The sequence below is a fragment of the Zalophus californianus genome, chromosome 14 (genome assembly GCF_009762305.2).
Source record: "Zalophus californianus isolate mZalCal1 chromosome 14, mZalCal1.pri.v2, whole genome shotgun sequence".
Classification (NCBI taxonomy): domain Eukaryota; kingdom Metazoa; phylum Chordata; class Mammalia; order Carnivora; family Otariidae; genus Zalophus; species Zalophus californianus.
In genome coordinates, this window is record NC_045608.1 from 23857258 (window position 1) to 23876784 (window position 19527).

The following is a 19527-nucleotide window of genomic DNA, read 5'->3' on the forward strand; positions in this document are numbered from 1 at the left end:
GGCACACACCCGGGCACAGGAGTAATTCCTGCACCTTGGGCCAGTGCGTGAGGCTCTGGGCTGGCCTCCTCCCACTCTGTCAGCCTAAGTAGCTTCCCTTGTTCTGTGTCTGGTGGCCTCTGCTGAAGGACATCTGTTTGAAAAACGGATTCCACTACAAAAGGTTTGAGAACCACTGGTCCAGAGCTGTCCCTTCTGAGGTCAGCATTAGCTTTGAAATCAAGGCTGAACCTGAGGGTGGCAAGGGCTAAGGCGAGGGGTGGGGCTGGCCATTTTCATGATCCTCCAAAGGAGGCCTGTGGGGGCAGCTCCCTGGAAGGCTTCACAGAACTTGGCCTGGGTTTGCCCTTGCCCGTGTAGCTGGCATTGCTGTCCAGAGGCTCCCACATCAGGGGTCCTTTCTCCTCCCATGGAAAGGACAAAGGCCTTTAATGCCTGGGTGCAGAGAGAACTTTCTGTCCAGCACTCAGATGTTTGGTGTGCACAGTGCCACATGCTTGTAGGCTGCCTTAGTCCAGGTGGGAGCCAGGAAGAGCGCAGCTGGGCCGACAGGCAGCCACAAGGCCAGAGAGCCGGGCTGAGTGCGGGTTCCCTCTGGGTGCCCAGGCAGGGGTCGGCAGCTCCTGCAGCCTTGGGCACAGCCCTCTGTAGAGAGAGAAGAAAACGCCCTCGTGGGTTTGTGTGGGGCCGGGATGGAGACTGCAAGCTGGGATTCTGGTGGGCGAGTTCTGCTTTTAGATGACTGAGTGGTGGATTTTCCTCTCCTGCCAGCACCACCTTACATTTTTCTGTAGAAGACAGCCGGAAACACTTGACTGCTCAGAGAGGGGGTGGCCTCTCTTGAGGAATGGGATTTTCATTTTAATTAGGCTCTCGAGTCATGGTGCCGCGCCTGCCTTGGAAGAGTTGCAGCTACCACAAGCCCGTCTTTCCTCATCTCTGTTCAACGCTAGAAGTGGGGAGGCCAGACTGGTCCAAGGGACATCTTGTCATTGGTGAGGCAGCTCTGTGTTTGCAGAGAGCTCCTATTCATAGCTGTTTTGTGAGCTCAGCCAGAAGAGTCACCTTCAGGGCCTGGCCACAGAGGCCCGGAGCCCCAGCCGTGCTGGCGGCCGCTCTGCCTGCTCCAGGCAGGCCTGTGGCAGCTTCAGCCTGGCTTGGAGGCCATGGTGAGGTCTGGCTTTCCCTCTCTGCAGCTGAGCACTGTCCTCTGTTGCCTTTTCAGGTTCCTGTCTATAGAAGGGAAATGGCGAGAGCCCCTGGGCAGTTAGACAGCTGGTGTGAGCCCCACACACTGTGCAGTGTGGCACACACACAGGATGGCTGTTATGTCACGAGTGTTCTTCTACAGGACACCTTCCAGTCCAGCCCAGCCCAGCGCGGCTGCTTCCCACCCCCCAGCGGGTGCTCTCCTGGCCCTTGGTGCCTCTCCTTCAGAGAGCTCACCACCATCGTGGTTGTTATTTACTTGTGAACTTACCTGTTTGACCTCTGGCTTCCCTGATAGTCCCAGTGCCTAGGCCTTGCTCATCTCAAAGGAGATATGCAGCAACTATTTGTTGGGTGGATAAAGGAAGGGATAGAAAGAGGGGGAATGAATGAACCTAGAAGAAGGTGCCTGGTTCCGTTCATTCATACCTTCTGGGGGCCGAGGCTTCAGGTCATTCAGGTAAGTTGCCTGGGGATCCTCACAGAGCCGAGTTTGAGGAGCATGTCCTTCTGAAGGGCATTACCGGCAGTGTGGGAGATCAGGAAGGACTCTCGGCAGCTAGTCTAGTGAGACTGCAGGGCAGCATCGGTGTCCTCAGCAATGGGCAGCTGAGCGGAGGTCACCATATTTACCCCTCCAGCTTCTGCTGTTCACATGACAAGCAGTAGGACCTGAAACACTTGGCTGTGAGTGATAATACAGGGGTTAGGGCTTTGCTCTTTTATGCAAGATCAACGTGTAGTGGTCTTTACCTCCTGAGCGGAAGATTGGCCTCAGCTCCCAGCAGCAGGGTCCCAACCACCAAGGAGGAGTGGTTCCTGGGAGAAGGGAGAGTCCATGTCGGGGTGGGTCCTGCCTGGGCTGCTCAGCTGTGGTACGTGGGCACTGGCTTTAGTGCCATCCTCTCTGAAACAGGGACAGTCTCAGTGCTGGGTCAGCTGACTCCACAGGATGACTATGAGGCTGGATGAAGGTGTGTAGGAGAGAGAGTTGCCAGGGGTCACTGTTGGCGTTGTCATTGGCAGAGGTGTCTGACAATAAAATTGGGCCCTCCGCAGCCCCTCCATGGGGTGGTGGTCATCATAGACAGTCATGGTCATTGGAGTAAGTGCCAAGTGCCAGGTGGCTTTTGTGAGGAATGTGCCATTACGCAGGGCCATTCAGTCAGTATGCTGGAGGTGAAGAGGCTGTTTCTAAACATGTCTGCCTTTTAAGAGAAAAGCTTTATTGTTTTATAAAACTATACTCTGTGGAAAAAGAGAAGAGTAAACTATCCTGAAAAATGGATAAAAGGGAGAAAAATCTCCTCAAATCTACTAACCCAGAAATGATCACTGTGAAATCTTGTACTGAGCAGCATTACAAACATTTTATTTATGCATAGATATGCATTTAGATCTAGGTATATACTGTTACATCATCGGTGGAAATTCCCAGTATTCAGTTTTGCAACTGACTCATCAGACTCAGCATGTTGTGGGCATCCCCACATGTCAGCATGCTGACAAATACACATCTGTGGCACCACTTATTATGGAAACTTGGTAGCAAGTCATGCACGTGTGTGCACGCGCACGCACACACACACACACACACACACACACACACAGACCCCTGTTGTAATCACTCATTCTTGAGCAGTTCCCAAGTATGGCCAATCTTATTTCATCTCATCCCAGCCTCTGTACCCCCTATTATTTTTTTTATCGTGGTAAACACACATAACACAAAATTCACCATTAATGGCATCTAGCACATTTACAATGTCATGCAACTATCACCTCCATCTATTTCCAGAACATTTTCGTCACCCCTGAAGGAAACCCCATAGCCATTAAGCAGTTACTCCCTATTTCCCCTTCCCTCCAACCCTGGCAACCACTAATCTGCTTTCCCCCCATTACTTATTTGTTTGTTTGTTATTTAAATTCAGTTAGCCAACTTATAGTATATCATTAGTTTAAGATGTAATGTTCAATAATTTATCAGTTTCATATAACACCCAGTGCTCATCACATGACGTGCCCTCCTTAATGCCCTTCATCCAGTTACCCCATACCCCATCCACCCCCCTGTTATTTTTTAAGAAGCCGCATCTGCAAACATTTTACTGTGTATCTCTAAAAAACAAGGACTCTTATAAAAGCATAAATTCAAGACTACTTACACACCTGAAATAACAATTCTTCAATATTACCTATTTGAATATCTAATTATAATGTAATTTTTAATGGTATATAATATTCCACTGAATGGATATAACATGATTAAATTAATACTTTTTAGCCATTTAGGCTGTTTGCAGTGTTTCCCTATTATCAAAAAAAGTACCGGCACAAGCATTTCTGTGCTTTTTTTTCTTGGCAGTAGCATGATTTCCTAAGGGTAAATTCTTAGAAAAGAGATCACTGGATCAAGTGAATGTTTCCCATCTTGATACTGTTGCCAAGTTATCCACCATAAACCTTCCAGTTTATACTCCCCTTAGCAGAAAACGGATGGCTTTGTTAAGAGAAGGTGTTCCCTGGAAATATTCGCATGTTAATCCTTTGCCATAGCTCAAGTAAAAGTACCACTAATTTTCCCATTTGTATAGACATGCTCTGTTGCACTGGGTGAAGGGTCTCCCAGATGCTACCATAGCTCAAGGCCATCAATTGATAACCAAATGCAGGAGAAAAATGACCTGGTGTGGCATCCATAGTGACAGCCCACAGGACCTTCAGCCAAGGAAGGTCTCAGAGCTGTCGGGGAGAATGATGGGAGCAGCCTCGGAGAGCAGGAAGGCGGAGGCCCCATTCTTGGAGCCAGGGGCTGGTTCGCACACATCTGCGTTCATCAGTCTGGAAGCTGGGGTGTGGGGCAGCTGGTGGTAGGAAACTGATACTCTTTTGGAAGAGAGGGAGGAAGAGAGAACTGGTGAGAATCATCATCCTCTGCCATTCACTTAAGCTTGATTTCCTATGCTATTAAAGACATTATAGTGGCATTAAAGGACACTGAAAAGAAGAATTGAAAGCATGGCCATGGGCCATGCCTTTGGGGCCCCACTCATATCTCCCACCCCCACCCACCTGCACAGGCAGCTGAAGTAGTAGCAGACACCACCCATTCTCATTTCCCTCGGCTTCCCAGCATCAGTATTCACCAGCTCTGCAGCCTCGGTTGTCACTTTTTATGCTTGCTTCTAGCCCTAGTTTCCGTACCCTGCTGTTCTTTGGCTGGACACTTGAGCAGCTTCCAGTTATGGCCTGTTATAAATATAACATGTCCATGCATGCTGTTGCCCTCTCTTCTGTGATGCTTTCCTAGGAAAAGTTGTGTCGTGGCGGGGGGAGGGGGATACATGCAGGTGGTATGGTGGCTCTTGATTCCACTGTCCTTCAGCCTGGTTGTTTTTAAGAAGGCGATGAGTGCCCTGTAGGAGAGTACCAGATCATAAACGGTTAAGTCAAGTAGTACAACATGTATATAATCTAGAAATAACTATTCATCTACTGGGGGGCAAATGATCAAACTTTTTTTTTTTTTGGATGGGGTGCATAATCTAATAACTTGGACGTCTGGCTTGAGTTCTTTGAGGACCAGCACCACCCTCTCACCCCCTTGCCCACTGCCCAGCACAGAGTGGCATTGCACAGACATTTAGCAAAACTTCCAGAAGGGGGTCCTGGGCAGCGCTGCCGCCTGACCTGCTCCTGAATGGCTGGACTTCCGCTTATCAGGAAACGGATAACTTTCTGTCTTAACTGCCTTGGCCACCCTGCACTTCCTAGGTACACTTGTTGCTGTGGTAGCTGGACAGAGCAATACATATCCTCCCCTTCCCTGGGAAAGCTCCAGAAAGGAAGTGCCCCCCCCCCCCTTTTTAAGCATCCCCAGTTCCTTTCCAGAATGAAGTTGAACTAGAGCTAAGGGAACAAAGGAAAGGTTCAGTCTTGTACTTGAGTGGCAGGGACCAGACCTAAGGCAGAAGGACCTTGGCCACTTTGACGGTTGAGTCTTCTTTTCCCTGGTCCTTGATACCCACCCTGGCCCACCTGGGCGGCCCCGAACTTTGCTTGTCTGCTCTCCCTCCTGTTCGCTCCCAGCTCCTCTGTTACACAGAAATCCAGCTCATCCCCACTCCTCAGGCTTTCCTCTTACTCTTCAGTATTTCTTTGCTCATCATTTTTCCTTTTAGATGTACCTTTCAGGCATGTCAGATTCGCATTCAATGTGAAGCATGTGTAGTCTATTTAAAATCAGAGGAAGATGCCTGAATTGAAGGATTATTCAGGCTGAGCATTCAGTCCCTCAGGGGCTCACAGCCCTGGGGGAGCAGAAAGGCACAGTTCTTCAGTGTTATTTGAAAAGCGTGAGTCACCCAGAATTGTTTTCTGGATGCCAGTGCCAAGGTTTTTGCAGTACATATGCCACAGTAATCCATCTTTTCTCAAAACAATGAAGTGATTATCCTGTAGCAGGTCCTGGGGACACATTCAGGCACCAGTGGAAAAGCAGCTGAAAATCTCATCAGGGAGCTTTACTCAGCCCCTACTCTGTGTAACAAACCAAGTTATGTTGTGAAATGCCAGGGGGCTGTGACTCTGGCATTTTCCATGTTCCCTAGCCACTAAGATACCATTACACCATTTTCTTTTCTTTTCTTTTTAAAGATTTTATTTATTTATTTGACAGAGAGAGACACAGCGAGAGAGGGAACACAAGCAGGGGGAGTGGGAGAGGGAGAAGCAGGCTTCCCGCGATGCAGGGCTCGACCAGGACCCCGGGATCATGACCTGAGCCAAAGGCAGACACTTAACAACTGAGCCACCCAGGCGCCCCCCATTACACCATTTTCACTGAATCCCTTTGGCATTTGTGGATCTAACTTGTGTCAAGTCAACTTCCCATTCCTTGGGCTTTGTGCACTCATTTCAAGCAACCCAAAAGTAAATACCATGTACTAATTTTATTTTAATATTAAAAATCATCCTCCTCAAAAGGCGACTATTCCTGCATTTTAACTCCGTGGTTCCTGCCACACACTGAGTCACCTGTCCCTTGGCTCAGGCCTCAGCTCAGAGTTGTGGGTGTGGAAAGGCCAGTGAGGAGCCTGGGACTCTCTTGGCCAGGACATCCACCATCTACCTCTCCACTTCTCCTTTGGAGCCTGCACTTCCCAGAGACACACTGACACTTTGTGTTTCTCTGTGTAAAATGCCCCGGAAGTGGGTTGAAGCATTCTGACCTCGGGCTGTTCGGAGGGAAGGAGACATGAAGGGATGTCCTTTCCCTGCACCCAGGTACTGAGACTGACCATAGGTGATGCTGGGTCCTTTGCAGGACATGTCTGGGGGACCGTCTCAGTGAGTCAAGCAGTACCATTGAGAAGGAGGGAACATTTTTCCTGTTTACAGAGGAGGACCTCGGTGCCTTTTTGGAAATTGCTGTTAGGAAGTAATGATGCTTTGATCGACGTATAGCTGCTCAGATAGACCGTCTACTTCAAGAAGAGTGCTGAGGACAGGGCCGGCCACACAGGAGATGCTCAGGAAAACGTCCAGTGAATGCATGGTGGCACCGAAATCCAAACAGAGACTTTTGCAGCTTCCAAGCTAGGCCTTGTTGCATCCCCTGGATGAGAACATAGGGAAAGGCAGGAGCAGGTAAGGATGCTTTTGTTTCTGATTTAGTGGGGGACACCTAGGAGTCCTAGCCCTAGTTTCTGTACCCTGTTTTTGGCTGGACACTTGAGCAGCTTCCGGTTATGGCCGGTTATAAATATAACATGTCCATGCATGCTGTGCTCCTCTCTGCTTGTAGCAGCTGTCCAAGCTGGAGGACAGGGAGGAACACAGGGCTTCTTGATGGACAGCGACTTTCCTTTTGTCTTCAGTGCATGTCTTTAACAAAGTCTTTACTGAGGTGTCATTGACATACAATAAATTGCCTATATTTAAAGTGCCTAATTTGATAAGTGTTGACATATGTATACACCCACAAAACCATCACCACAATCAAGATAATGGACATATTTGTCACTCCCAGTGTCTCCCCCTGCCCTTTTGTAATTCCTCTTCAGCCCTTCCCACCTCCCCAGGTAACGACTAATATGCTCCCTGCCACAATAGATTAATTTGAATTTTCTGGAATTGTATACAGTATATACTCTATTTGGCTCCTTCACGCAGCATAACTATTTTGAAATCCAATCACATTGTGGCATATATCACTAGTTTGTTCCTTTTTATTGCCAAGTGGCATTCTGTTGTTGGATGGAATGTCTGCTGTTGCCGGTTGATGGACATCTGGGTTTTTTCCAGGTTTTGACTGTCACCGATAGAGCTGCCATAAACGTTTGTGTTCACGCCCATGTCTACATATGCTTTCTTTTCTCTTGGGTAAAACACCTAGGAGTGGAGTGGCTGGGTCATAGGGTATTAGATACATGCTTCACTTTTTAAGAAACTGCCAAACTGTCTTCCAAAACAGGTGTAACTTATTTAAATGCCCACCAGCAGTGTGAGAGGGGCCAGGCTGGGGAACACTGAGTCAACCCTCCCAGGATAACCTGAGGAAGTGCTGAGCACAGGTTTTCTTGATGAACAATCATTTTGCCTTCAAAAAATATGACTGTATGTTTTCTCAGGCATTACAGTGTCTTATACATTTTCTTTGCTTCAAGGAGTAGGGGACCTGTGCACATATGGTCCTAGTCATTAGTACCCCCAGGAGAATCAGTGAAGGCAGCTTACTGAAGACACAGGTTCTGTCTGTTTTCATTCCCCTGGGACATGAAATACCACATCGCAGAGGCAGGGAAGCTTGTTCAGAGAGCATGTTTCTGTCTAAAGGTAAATGAATAACTCCATAACACTCCTAATACTGTTGTTCCCCAAATCTGACTGATCACGTAAAGTCCTTGCCTTTGTGAATGTTTACATAAGAATGCAATTTATTGAGAGTCTTTAGTTTGGAAATGGAAAAACTGGCACCTTGATACAAAATGTACCATTTCTCTCTAGCTTTTGTTCCCCACCAACATTGCCCATGAGCCCCAGAAGCTTCCCAGAGCCACACCTACTTGGGCCAGGCAAGCAGGTGATGAGTGTGGGAGAGTGTGGGTCTCAGAAATGTCCACTGTAATCACTCAGACTGTGTCTTTGGCATGTATCTGCAGAATGACTATTTCCTCCCATGGAGAGCCTTCAGAAGCAGGGACAGCGTTTTCAGAGGTAGGCATAAGTGTCCACACTCTGGTGGGTAGTCTCACAGAGCTGAGTCTGTGGTTGCTTATTAAAATGCCCTAGGTGAAAATCCTTGTTTTTCATTCTTAAAACCAGAATGGAATCTCCAGAAATAGATTTATGTATTTATGGGAGTTCACTTAGTGATAAAGGTGCCATTCAAATCACCCAATGGACGGACCATTAACAAGTGTGTTTTATATCCTTCGGGAGTTTGTTTTTATGCAAGATATTGGGTAGGCGTCTAATTTTATGTTTTCCAAAAGTATATCTCATTTTTCCCAGCAGAATTTATTCTGTTTTTGAACACTACTGTCCATTGACCTCTTTATCATTCCCTCTGCCTGTATCCCACAGTTAAGTCACTGTAGCTTTATGGTAGAGTTTGACAGCTAGTCGGATAAATCCTCCCTCACTGTTCTTCAATTTCAGAAATATATTGGGATTTCCCCCTTCTATGTAAATTTTAGAATCAGCCCAAGTTTTACTTCAACTATCCCATTGGGGTTTTGTTTGGGGTTGCATTTTAATAGTAGATTACTTTTTCCTTTCTAACCGTGTCATGTGTGGACCGTATTTTGTTCTTTGAATCGTTTTAATCATATATCTAAAGCAGTGTTTAATATTTCTGAGTTAGGAAACTTGCTTGCTTGCTGAATTTTAGAGAGGTTAGTACATTTTAAGTCAGTATATATAATAAATATTTGCTGCACAGCTTTCTATGCCAGACAGCACTGGGAGATGAGGATTTAATGGGAAACAAAACCAGTCACTGCCTCCAGGGACCTCACCGTCTGCTGTGAGGAGACAAACAGCCGAAAAATCACAGTGGACGGTGTATGAGGCTACACCCCAGCAAAGGAAACACAAAGAGAGGCACCTCGCCTAGTTTGGAGGGTCAGGGAAGGCTTCCTGGAGGAGGGGACGTGTAAACCGCGGCCTGAAGGTCAAGGAGGAATTTGCCTGATGAAGTGTGGGGAGTGCAAGTGAAAATGACGCCAGAGGTGGGGAGGAGCGTGACCGTGTAGAGAGCTCCAGAGAGTTCAAGAGTGTCCCAAACAGAGAGGGCTGGGATGCGGTGGGCATGGCCCAAGATGAGGCTGGAGGAGCCACATCATGGATCGTGAAAGGCCTTCCCGGCCACATTCCCAGCTGGATCCCAAGAAGGGCTGAGTCTCTCAGAAAGGTGCTCCCCTGGAGCCTGGTACTCTCAGCTCTGCCCCTCTGGCTGCAGGGTACACAGCGTGTCAGAGGGAGGAAAGACGGGGGACAGGACGTGTTGGCAGCAGGGCAGGAGAGCAGCCCTGGGACTTGAGAGCTTCAGGGGGCAGAGCCGAGCTCTGCGTGCTGTTTGTTCCTGATGGTGTCTGCAGAACCAGAAGCCAGCCAACCTAGGATCTCGGCTGTGGGACTTTCAAGCCACATGACCTGGGACACATGATCTAACCCAGCCCCTCCATCTTCCCGAGCCCCAGTTCCATCGTTTGAAGAATCAGGCTGTTGTGAGGATGTGTAAAGTGTCAACACCCTGCCCGGCCTGTATATCCCCCATAAAAGTGACGATAGTGATGGTGGTGATGGGGACAGTTTGATCAGCTGCAGAATGTCCTGCTGAGTGGGAAAGGAGAGAGGGAGGGAGTGACACCATCCCTCTTTATCTAGGGTCTCCCGGATGCCGATGCCGTGTCGATCACTCTGAAAAGGCAGAATCCCACCTGGGTCCCGTGGGGAGATCTTCCTCCAGGGAGAAGCCTTCTGTAGAGAGAGCCCAGACCTCTGCCGCAGGGAGAGCTGGTGGTGGGTGATGTGCTCAGAGCCCGGCCCTGGCCTTCTTAGCCACATTTTTCTCCCCCACCTTTTACTTGGGGCCCTCCATCAAAAGGCTGAATATGCTCTGGGGTGACTGACAAACCAGCCAAGGCCTTTGGTAGGATTTAATCTGACAGATTCAAAGAGGAGCATAAAATGGTGTTGCCGTGGCTCAGACTTGCAGGGCTCCTGCAATTACGCGTCTCCTTTCATGTAAAATTAGATTAGCACCGTGGCTCCCATGTAATGAGTCTCTAATGCCAGGGACTTTGTTAATGAATATGTTGTAAATGTTGACTTTTGATTCAGGCCTTCTTTGGGGTGAATAATTAATTTTTAATAGCTTTGGGCAAATCTACATGCAGTACTGTGAAAGGAAAAAAATGGCTTGGCATGAGGCCATTGATGTGTATGGCCATCTCAGCGATGCTGCCTTAAAGGAAAAATGAACAAGAAATGTTAGCTCTGGCATTGACTGGTGAAACATCAACTTTTGATTGGTGCACCCTCTTGGAAAGAACTGTACTATTTCTTAGCTTAAATGGAGGATCTTGGAAGGTGTACTGTTCCATCTCTGAGATGCATGCGCCGGGTTGCGGGGAGGGGCTCTGGAAGGAAGTCCAATCCTGACCAGAGAGGGAGGACCTGAGTCTGGCCAGCAGGTGGGGACTGCGTCCTCTGTGCATTCAAACACCAGGATTTCAGGGCAGTGAAATCTGCTTCCTCTAAGAAATGATCTGGCCCATCTTTTTTCCAGATTGCACATCTTCCAACCAGTTCCAGGAGCCAGTGGCTAACAAAAGTGAATGAGGTCTCCCTTCCATTGACCCACCCATTCAGGTCAGATACTTACAGAGAGAAAAATCAACTTCCAAAAATCAGAAAAATCAGACTCAAAAATCAGAAAAAAACAAAGACAACCCCCCCAAAAAAAGCCCAAAAGGGCCTCAGGACAACCCAGTGCCCCTCTTTGGGGTTCACCACATAGAAAAAGCATTGGCTGAGGCTCCCAAGTCCACTGGAGGCCCCCAAGTCCAAATCTCCCTAAGGGGAAAGAAATGGTTTGATTGGAAGTGGTTTGGATGCAGCCTTTCGAAAGGCAGCACCAATGACCAGAAGGTGGACAGACTTGTTCTAACCCCAAGAGCACAAGGCAGGATGAACTTTTCTCTAAGAACAGGGTCTGCTCGTGAGATTCTCTGTAGCAGCTTTGCCTCCTCTTCTGGTGGGAACTCTGTTTCCATTTTAGAGTACAGTGTCATTCTATTTTGTGCCGTGTTATCTAGGGGTAGGAGGGATGTGAATCTCAGTGAGAACATGTGTTGTGTCTTGTGCATCTCTCTCTGTGTGACAATGGCTGTCATCAGAAAGAAGCAGGGTGATGGGGGGGTGACGCTCTCTCCATGCTCCAAGGTGACTGGGCTTCAGAAGAAGGACATGGGCCCCTGAGGTTGGCAGACACGTCGTAGTTTATTATAGTGGCTGATGGGTGTGGGCTCCTGGGGCTGGAGGCATGATTGGCTAGATGACCCACAGGGTTTATTGTCTGTCCTTTCAAGTGTCACCCTCTGCCTCCACATATTCCCTGGATTAGGAAAGACTCTGTATATGTAGCCCCATGAAAATACATAGCACTGGTGTTTGACCCCCTTTTTAGGGAGAGAAGGGACAGAAAAGATTGGATAACTTGAAACCATATCACCTATTTGTAGGAGTTCTGTTGCACATCTAATTTACATACTCATACGCAGGATCCATGATGGATTTGGAGGGAGATGGGAAAGAGAACAAAGTTGGAAGCTCCACATTGGTCTTGAACCAAACTGATCTCAGTTTGGGGGCTGGATTGAGAGAGAGAGAGAGAGAGAGAGAGAGAGAGTGTGTGTGTGTGTGTGTGTGTGTGTGTGTGTGTTCCAAACAGTTTCTACGGCTTTCAGGTGCTATTTCAGCAAGATTCTTAAGACATGCCAAAAGCAACCCCTAAGCGATGTAGCAAACTGTATTTAAGAGAGAGGGGGGAGGGGGGAGAGAGAAGGAAGGAAAGAAGTAGGGGAATACTTAAGAAGTTAAATTATTTGCGATGTGGTAACTCGCTGAGGATCCACTGGCAAATGTGGTTAAGGGTCATTTCAAGACTGATAAGTTCTTGGATCAACAATTTAAAAATCAGTTAAGGGGTGTTTCTTCTGTTATCTCTACACTTGCCCCACTTATCACGTGGATGCCCTGAAACCAAGGGGGATAGGATCTGTTTCTTTGGTTTTTAAGTTCCATTGCTTGGAAGGTCTTTGACATTCAAGAGCAACATGATCCCTGTTGCCAACACTGCCCTTCTTCAGGTTCCAAGAGCTTACATATATTAGGGAATTTTAGATGTGACCAATCCTGTCTCTTTACCATAACTGTGCCACAGTCTTGTGAAATACGTTGTCAATTGTAATTTCACTTTGCTGATAGAGAAAAACAAATTGTCGACTGGCAGAGTGCCTTAGCTAGCACAGAGCAGCGAGACCGAGAGGGTCACAGTCATGTCCCAGGGCTGGGTCCAGGCCAGTGGAAATTTCAGGAGCCTTTGCAGTAAATAGTTTTATTAAGACCCCAGCTAGACTCCTAGCCTGCCCCAAATCAATGGGTACATAGATAGACATCACCAAAATATAGAAAGAGTCATGATTAAAAAATCCATAGGTGGGGCGTGTGGGTGGCTCAGTAGGTTAAGTGTCTGCCTTTGGCTCAGGTCATGATCCCAGAGTCCTGGGATCGAGCCCCGCATCGGGCTCCCTGCTCAGTGGGGAGTCTGCTTCTCCCTCTGCCTCTCCCCCTGTTTGTGCTCTCTCTCTTTCTGTGTCAAATAAATAAGTAAAATCTTTCAAAAAAATACATAGGCATTTATCAAAACAGCAAAAAACTAAGGATTTAGGAACCATGTACAGAAGCTTCGATCACCATGGTTTGCATGATAAGAAATAGTTTATGAATATAAGCATTTTTTTCATCCACCATCTGCAGTGTTGTTTATTGAGAAAGCTGAGGTTATAAACCTTCCTCAAATGCTTCCTGCAGACATTTACTTGCAAGCCCTTGGGTAAAAGTTTGCATTTCTATTTTTTAATGAGTAGTCTCTATTGGGTTTAATTAGTCACTGTGTCTATGCATGAATCATTCATAATCTGGGTTTGCCACCAGCACATGGCATTTAAAGTCAGATGAACGGAAACAATATTTTTAAGCAAAACGTAAAATACACTTTGGCCAATTATCATTGGTTGACAACATGTTTTATAGAGATAAAAGTTGATTGGCAGCTGTTACAAGTTCTGTTTTGTCTTCTTGCTGGTTGGGGGGAGAAATGAACATTGCAAAAAGCATAATAAGCCTCAGGCATCTTTGAGGGCCCAGAGTCTGGAACATTCCCCAGCCCACCCGACATCAGAGAGGTGCTCTGACCTGGTGAAAGTAACAAGAGTAATTGCTGCCATGCGCGCCTGCTCTGTGCCTGGCATTTTTACGTGCCTTATGTGTAGCCCTCCAAGAAACTTGCCCACAGTCACTGAGTTAGTAGGAGGCAGGGCCTGGCTTTGAATCCAGGTCTATCTGATTTCAGGTTCTCCGCTTCCTTGTCTACACATTGTCTACTACATTGTCTACACACTGAAAATACAAGTGATTAAGGTTGTCTTTCAGCTAAAAGGTTAATTTCAAACATTATTTAGGTTGTACAAATACTCATATTCTCAGAAGCGTTATTCACAATAGCCAAAAGGAGGAAGCAACCCAAGTGTCCATCAATGATAAATGGATAAACAAAATGTGATCTATCTACACAATGGAATGTTATTCAGCCTTAAAAAGAAAGGAAATTCTGATACATGCTACAACATGGATATTCCTTCTCTTTCATTTTTTTATTATTAATCAAGCATTTTTTAAATATATATTTTTAGGGCGCCTGGGTGGCTCAGTTGGTTAAGCGACTGCCTTCGGCTCAGGTCATGATCCTGGAGTCCCGGGATCGAGTCCCACATTGGGCTCCCTGCTCAGCAGGGAGTCTGCCCCTCCCTCTGACCCTCTTCCCTCTCGTGCTCTCTATCTCTCGTTCTCTCTCTCAAATAAATAAATAAAATCTTTAAATATATATTTTTAAAGATTTTATTATTAATTTTTTGTTTGACAGAGAGAGACACAGCGAGAGAGGGAACACAAGCAGGGGGAGTGGGAGAGGGAGAAGCAGGCTTCCCGCTGAGCAAGGAGCCCGATGCGGCGCTTGATCCCAGGACCCTGGGATCATGACCTGAGCCGAAGGCAGACGCTTAATGACTGAACCTCCCAAGTGCCCCTAATCAAGCATTTTTTAATGATTTTATTCTCTCCTTTATTCATTCTTATTTGTACCCTCTCTCATTCTTATTGTTTTTAAAGATTTATTTATTTTAGAAAGAGAGCATGAGGCAGAGGGAGAGGGAGAGAGAATCCTCAGGCAGACTCCTTGCTGAGCGCGAAGCCCAACGCAGGGCTCGATCTCACAACCCTGAGATCATGACCTGAGTTGAAACCAAGAGTCGGGCGCTTAACTGACTGTGGCACGCAAGCGCCCCTCTCATTCTTTTAATAAAAGAGATTATAATGTGAATCTTTCATATATTAGAGTCTACTTTAAACTAGTACTTTTACCACTTCCCAATTTAAGAACTCCACAAGTTAAATTCCATTTATCTCCTCTTGCTCTTCTTATTGCTCTTATATACATTTACTCATATGTTATAAATTCCACAGAGCATTATAATTGTTTTTTATTTTGCCTTAAAATATTTTTATTTTACCTTAAGTTTTGAATTTTTTGGCAATATTTATTTATATTTAGTTACATTTAAAAAAACAATTCTGATGTTCTTTATTCCTTCTGAATTTCTTCTCTTCTGTCTGGGACCATTTTCCTTCAGTATAAAGAACTTGAGTATTTCTTGTGATGCATGTCTACTAGCAGTGAATTCTTTGCTTTTTGTTTTTTATTTTGCCTTAAAATATTTTTTTTTCACCTTAAGTTTTGAAGGATCTTTTCCCTGGCTATAGAATTCTAGATTAGCAGTCCACCCTGTCTCCCTTCCTTCCTTCCTCCCTCCCTTCCCTCCTTTTTTAAGCTTTAAGGATCCTATTATCTTCTTTTTCTCTTTTTTATATTGAAAAGACAACAATCAGAATCAGTTTTATTGCTCCTTTGAAAATAATGTATCTTTTTTTTTCTCCAGCTGCCTTTAAGTTTTTTCCTTTGTATTTGATTTTTAGGACTGACTGTAATGTACCTAGATAAGATTTGATTTATAGTTCTTCTTGAGGCTCATTGAGCATCTTGAATCTGTGGGCTAATGTCTTTCACCAGATTTGGGAAAATTCATAGTCATTATTTTTGCCATGACTGCTTCTGGTCTACTCTCTTTCTCTCTCTGTCTCTCTCTGTGGGACTCAAATTACATGTGTGTATGTTAAGACCTCTTGATGATCACCCAAGTGACCTTTATCCTCTGTTCTGTGTTTTCCATCTCTTTTCTCTCTGGATATTTTGATTAACCAGACTTTGAGTTCATCAATCCTGCTTTTACTTTACCCATTCTGCCATGAAGCCAATTCAATGAATTCTTAATTTCAGATACTGTATTTTTAAATCCTGGAATGTCCATGTGATGACTTTTATAGATTTCCAGTTCTGCTGAAATGCTACATCTATGTATCCATTTTGTCTTTTTTTTTCTTTAAAATTATTAATTACAGTTATTTTGAAATTAGCTTCTTTCCAATCAAGCTGCTTAGGATGCAGTAGATATGCCAAGTGGCTCTTCTCATGGCTCTTGACATTTCAGCCATCTGTATTTTTGAAGGTTTACATTTCTCTCTTGTAGTGTTTTCTTAGGTTTCCCTAACTGCACGTGGGCTTCATGCAGGGAGAACATTAAGTCTTTGAGACCTTACCAGAAGCTATGAGGACTCAGAGCCCCCAGTTTATGTAGATGTGGTTGCTTGGTGACTGCTGAGGGAAATCTGGTCTCCTGGGTTGGGATCCACCTAACTGAGAGCTCCTTGGTCAGTCAAAGTATTCAGGGTTGAATTTATTTGTTTTTCCTGTTTTTAGTCCTTGTATATCACAAGTTTTTAAACACTAAAAACATATTTACAAGGGAAATAACTGATATTAACTTAACCAACTATATAATGTTTTAAAAAATTCTCTTGCACTCTGTTAATATATATGCTTCAGATAAGAATTTTTATTTTTTAATTTTTTAATAATAATATTATTATGTTACATATTTGAAATTTTAACCATTTTTAAGTTGTGGTTCAGTGGTATTAAATACAGTCATATGGTTCAACAACCGCCACCATTCATCTAACTCTTTATCTCGAAAAACTGAAACACTATACCCAAGAAACAATAAACCCACCTCTCCCCTCCCTCCGTCCCCATTCTGTCCCCAAGACAACATTCTACTTTCTGTCTCTATGAATTTCACAACTCTGGGTACCTTATATAAGTGGAATCATAAAGTATTTTTCTTTTTGTTACTGGCTTAATTCACTTAGCATAATTTCTTCAATGTTCATTCAGGTTGTAGCACATGTCAGAATTTCCTTTCTTTTCAAGCTTGAATAATATTACACTGTATGTATATATTACATTTTACTTCTCCTTTCATCCATCAATGGACACTTGGGTTGCTTCCATCTTTTGGCTATTGTAAATAATGCTGCTATGAATGAATGTGGGTGTAGAAATATCTCTTTAAGACCCTGCTCTCAATTCTTTGGGGTACATTCCCAGAAGTTGGATTGCTTGACCATTATAATTCTATTTTGAAATTTTTGAGGAACCTGCTATGCTGTTTTTTTATATTCCCACCAATCATGCACATGGTTCCCAATTTCTCCACATCCTCACCACCAATACTTATTTTGTTCTTTTAATATTAGCCATTCAAATAGATGTGAAGTGATATCTCATATGGTTTTAGATTTGCATTTCCCTAATGATTAGTGATGTTGAGCATCTTTTCACATGCTTATGAAATGGAGAAATGTTTGGAGAACATTTCTTTGGAGAAATGTCTATTCAAGTCTTTTGTCCATCTCTGAATCAGATTGGATTTTGTTGCCCAGTTTTAGGAGTTCTTTATATAATCTGGCTATTAATCCTATCTCAGATACAATTTGCAAATATTTTCTCCCATTCTGCGGACTCAATTTTGACTCTGTCGATAGCATCCTTACATGCACAAAAGTTTTTAATTTTTATGAATTCCAATTTGTCTGTTTATTATTTCGCTTCCTGTGCCTTTGGTGTCATAGCTAAGAAGTCATTGCTAAATACAGTGTTGTGAAACTTTTGTCCTATGTTTTCTTCTAAGAGTTTTATTGTTTTAGGTCTTACATTTAGGGTTTTGATCCATTTTGAGTTAATTTTTGTACCTGGGTGTTAGGTAGGGTCCAACTTCATTCTTTTGCATGTGGATATCCAGTTTTCCCATCACCATTTGTTGAAAAGACTGTCCTTTCCCAATTGCGTGATCTCAGCACGCCTATCAAATTGATTATACATACGATTTGATTATACATACAAGGGTTTATTTCTGAAGAGCCATTGAATTTTTGTAGGTAAAAGAGACTGCCAGAATCAATCCAGTGCCCACTTGTTACAGATAAGGAAACTGAGGCCCAAAGTGAGAAAGCGACTTGCCCTGGGCTTCATTGTTAGCATATGACAGAGCTAGGAGTCCTTCCTGGCCTGATTTCATATTGGATACTTTTTTTAAAGCTGGTTGCTAGTTTGCTTCATTCCAAGAGTAATGTTAATTACTACTTTGATGGAAGCAACAAATAGTCTCTACTCTGCAGAAAATCAGTTGTGGCTTCTCCAGCCCCTCACCACTCCTGTGGAGTGGTCACTGCCAATAGCTGTGTTTTTGAGGCATTGCTATGGTGAGAATAGGTAACTCAGCCTGTCCCTGGGTTCCAATTTGCCCTGTCATTTTGTTTGCAGAGTTACTTGAAGGGTCTTGAATATAGCTATGTAATAACATACTATCAGCCTTGTCTTTATCACCCACTGGCAAGGGACTTGTTCTGTGAATTCTCTGGCAGCCTAGAGCCTCTTTCTCCCCTGCCTGCCTTCCCAAGCTCAGCTTGGCAGGATGTGGCCTGGGGGTGAAGAGAGAGAGAGAGAGAAATATGAATTAGATAAAATTCAAAAGCAGATTTAAAGTTATCCCTTTCTTGCTATTACCCATGCTGAGTTTGCTCATTCAAGAACTATTGAGCACCTCTCAATAGCACTGTGAACACTTTTCTAGAAACTGACAGGACCCCACAAAAATAGAAGGCGAGAGCTTATGTAGACTTTCTGGAGAGGTAGGATGCCTGGGCATGGACAGGTAGGTGGTGGTGTAGATGGTTGGAAAGATTAAGTGTCTGGTGCATGGTACTGATAGGAAGTGCTCTAAGAGCTCAAGGAAGTGGAAGTGGAGGGCGAGGTAAGGAGCCATGCCCCAGAATGGTAAGCATGCACTGCCTGGCACCAAACCCAGCACTGGCCACAGCTGCACTTGGGAGCACTTCTGGATTAAGAGTTTGCAGCTCCATTGGATGGACAGGGAACTTGGAGGCCAGGTGAGGGATAGTGGAACAGATACTCAGTGTTGACAAGGGACAGTCTAGGTCATGAGGCAAAGACTTGAGACATCATGGCCAGAGATCAGAGCTGTCACTAGGGGGGCTTGGGAAATGGGAAAATGGGATAGAGAGGGCATGTCTGCCTAGGACTCAAAGGGTTAGGCTTGGAAGTTGAACCTTGCTTGGTTAGTAGTAGGGTGGTGGCATTTTAGACTTGTAACAGAATTAGTGACAGTCTGTATCAGGTGTCGTAAGAAGAGTCATATGGCCAGAGAGGAGGTTAAGAGAGGGGGCAGGGGCCAGGGAGGAGGCTGGTGGACCAGGGAGAGAGAAAGAAGGCTAGGTCCAGGTCCCCAGTTGGGTGAGCAGGAAAGAGGGCTAAGGAAGGCACTGGTGGACCCTGGGGTAGACTGGTTGTAAGGGAGGAGGAGGGGATGGGCCAAGGACATGCTCATGTTTTCAGGGCATAGTAGAGGGAGCAAAGTATAGCTAGGTTGGGGTGGGAAGGATGGATTTGGTTGGGATTTACTGGCCATATTGGTAGAAAGGTGGCATTCCAGGCAGGTTGGGGGTGGTTTACTAGTTGTCAGCAGGAGTGGGCAGTCATAGTCTGCCCAC

General features: G+C 45.1%; 1 protein-coding gene across 5 annotated transcripts in view; it reads left to right on the top strand.

The window, feature by feature from the left end:
* The window catches only part of OSBP2 (oxysterol binding protein 2), a 164141-nt gene that overhangs the window by 59294 nt on the left and 85320 nt on the right, over positions 1–19527 (top strand). The gene's annotated exons all lie outside the window — the stretch shown is intronic.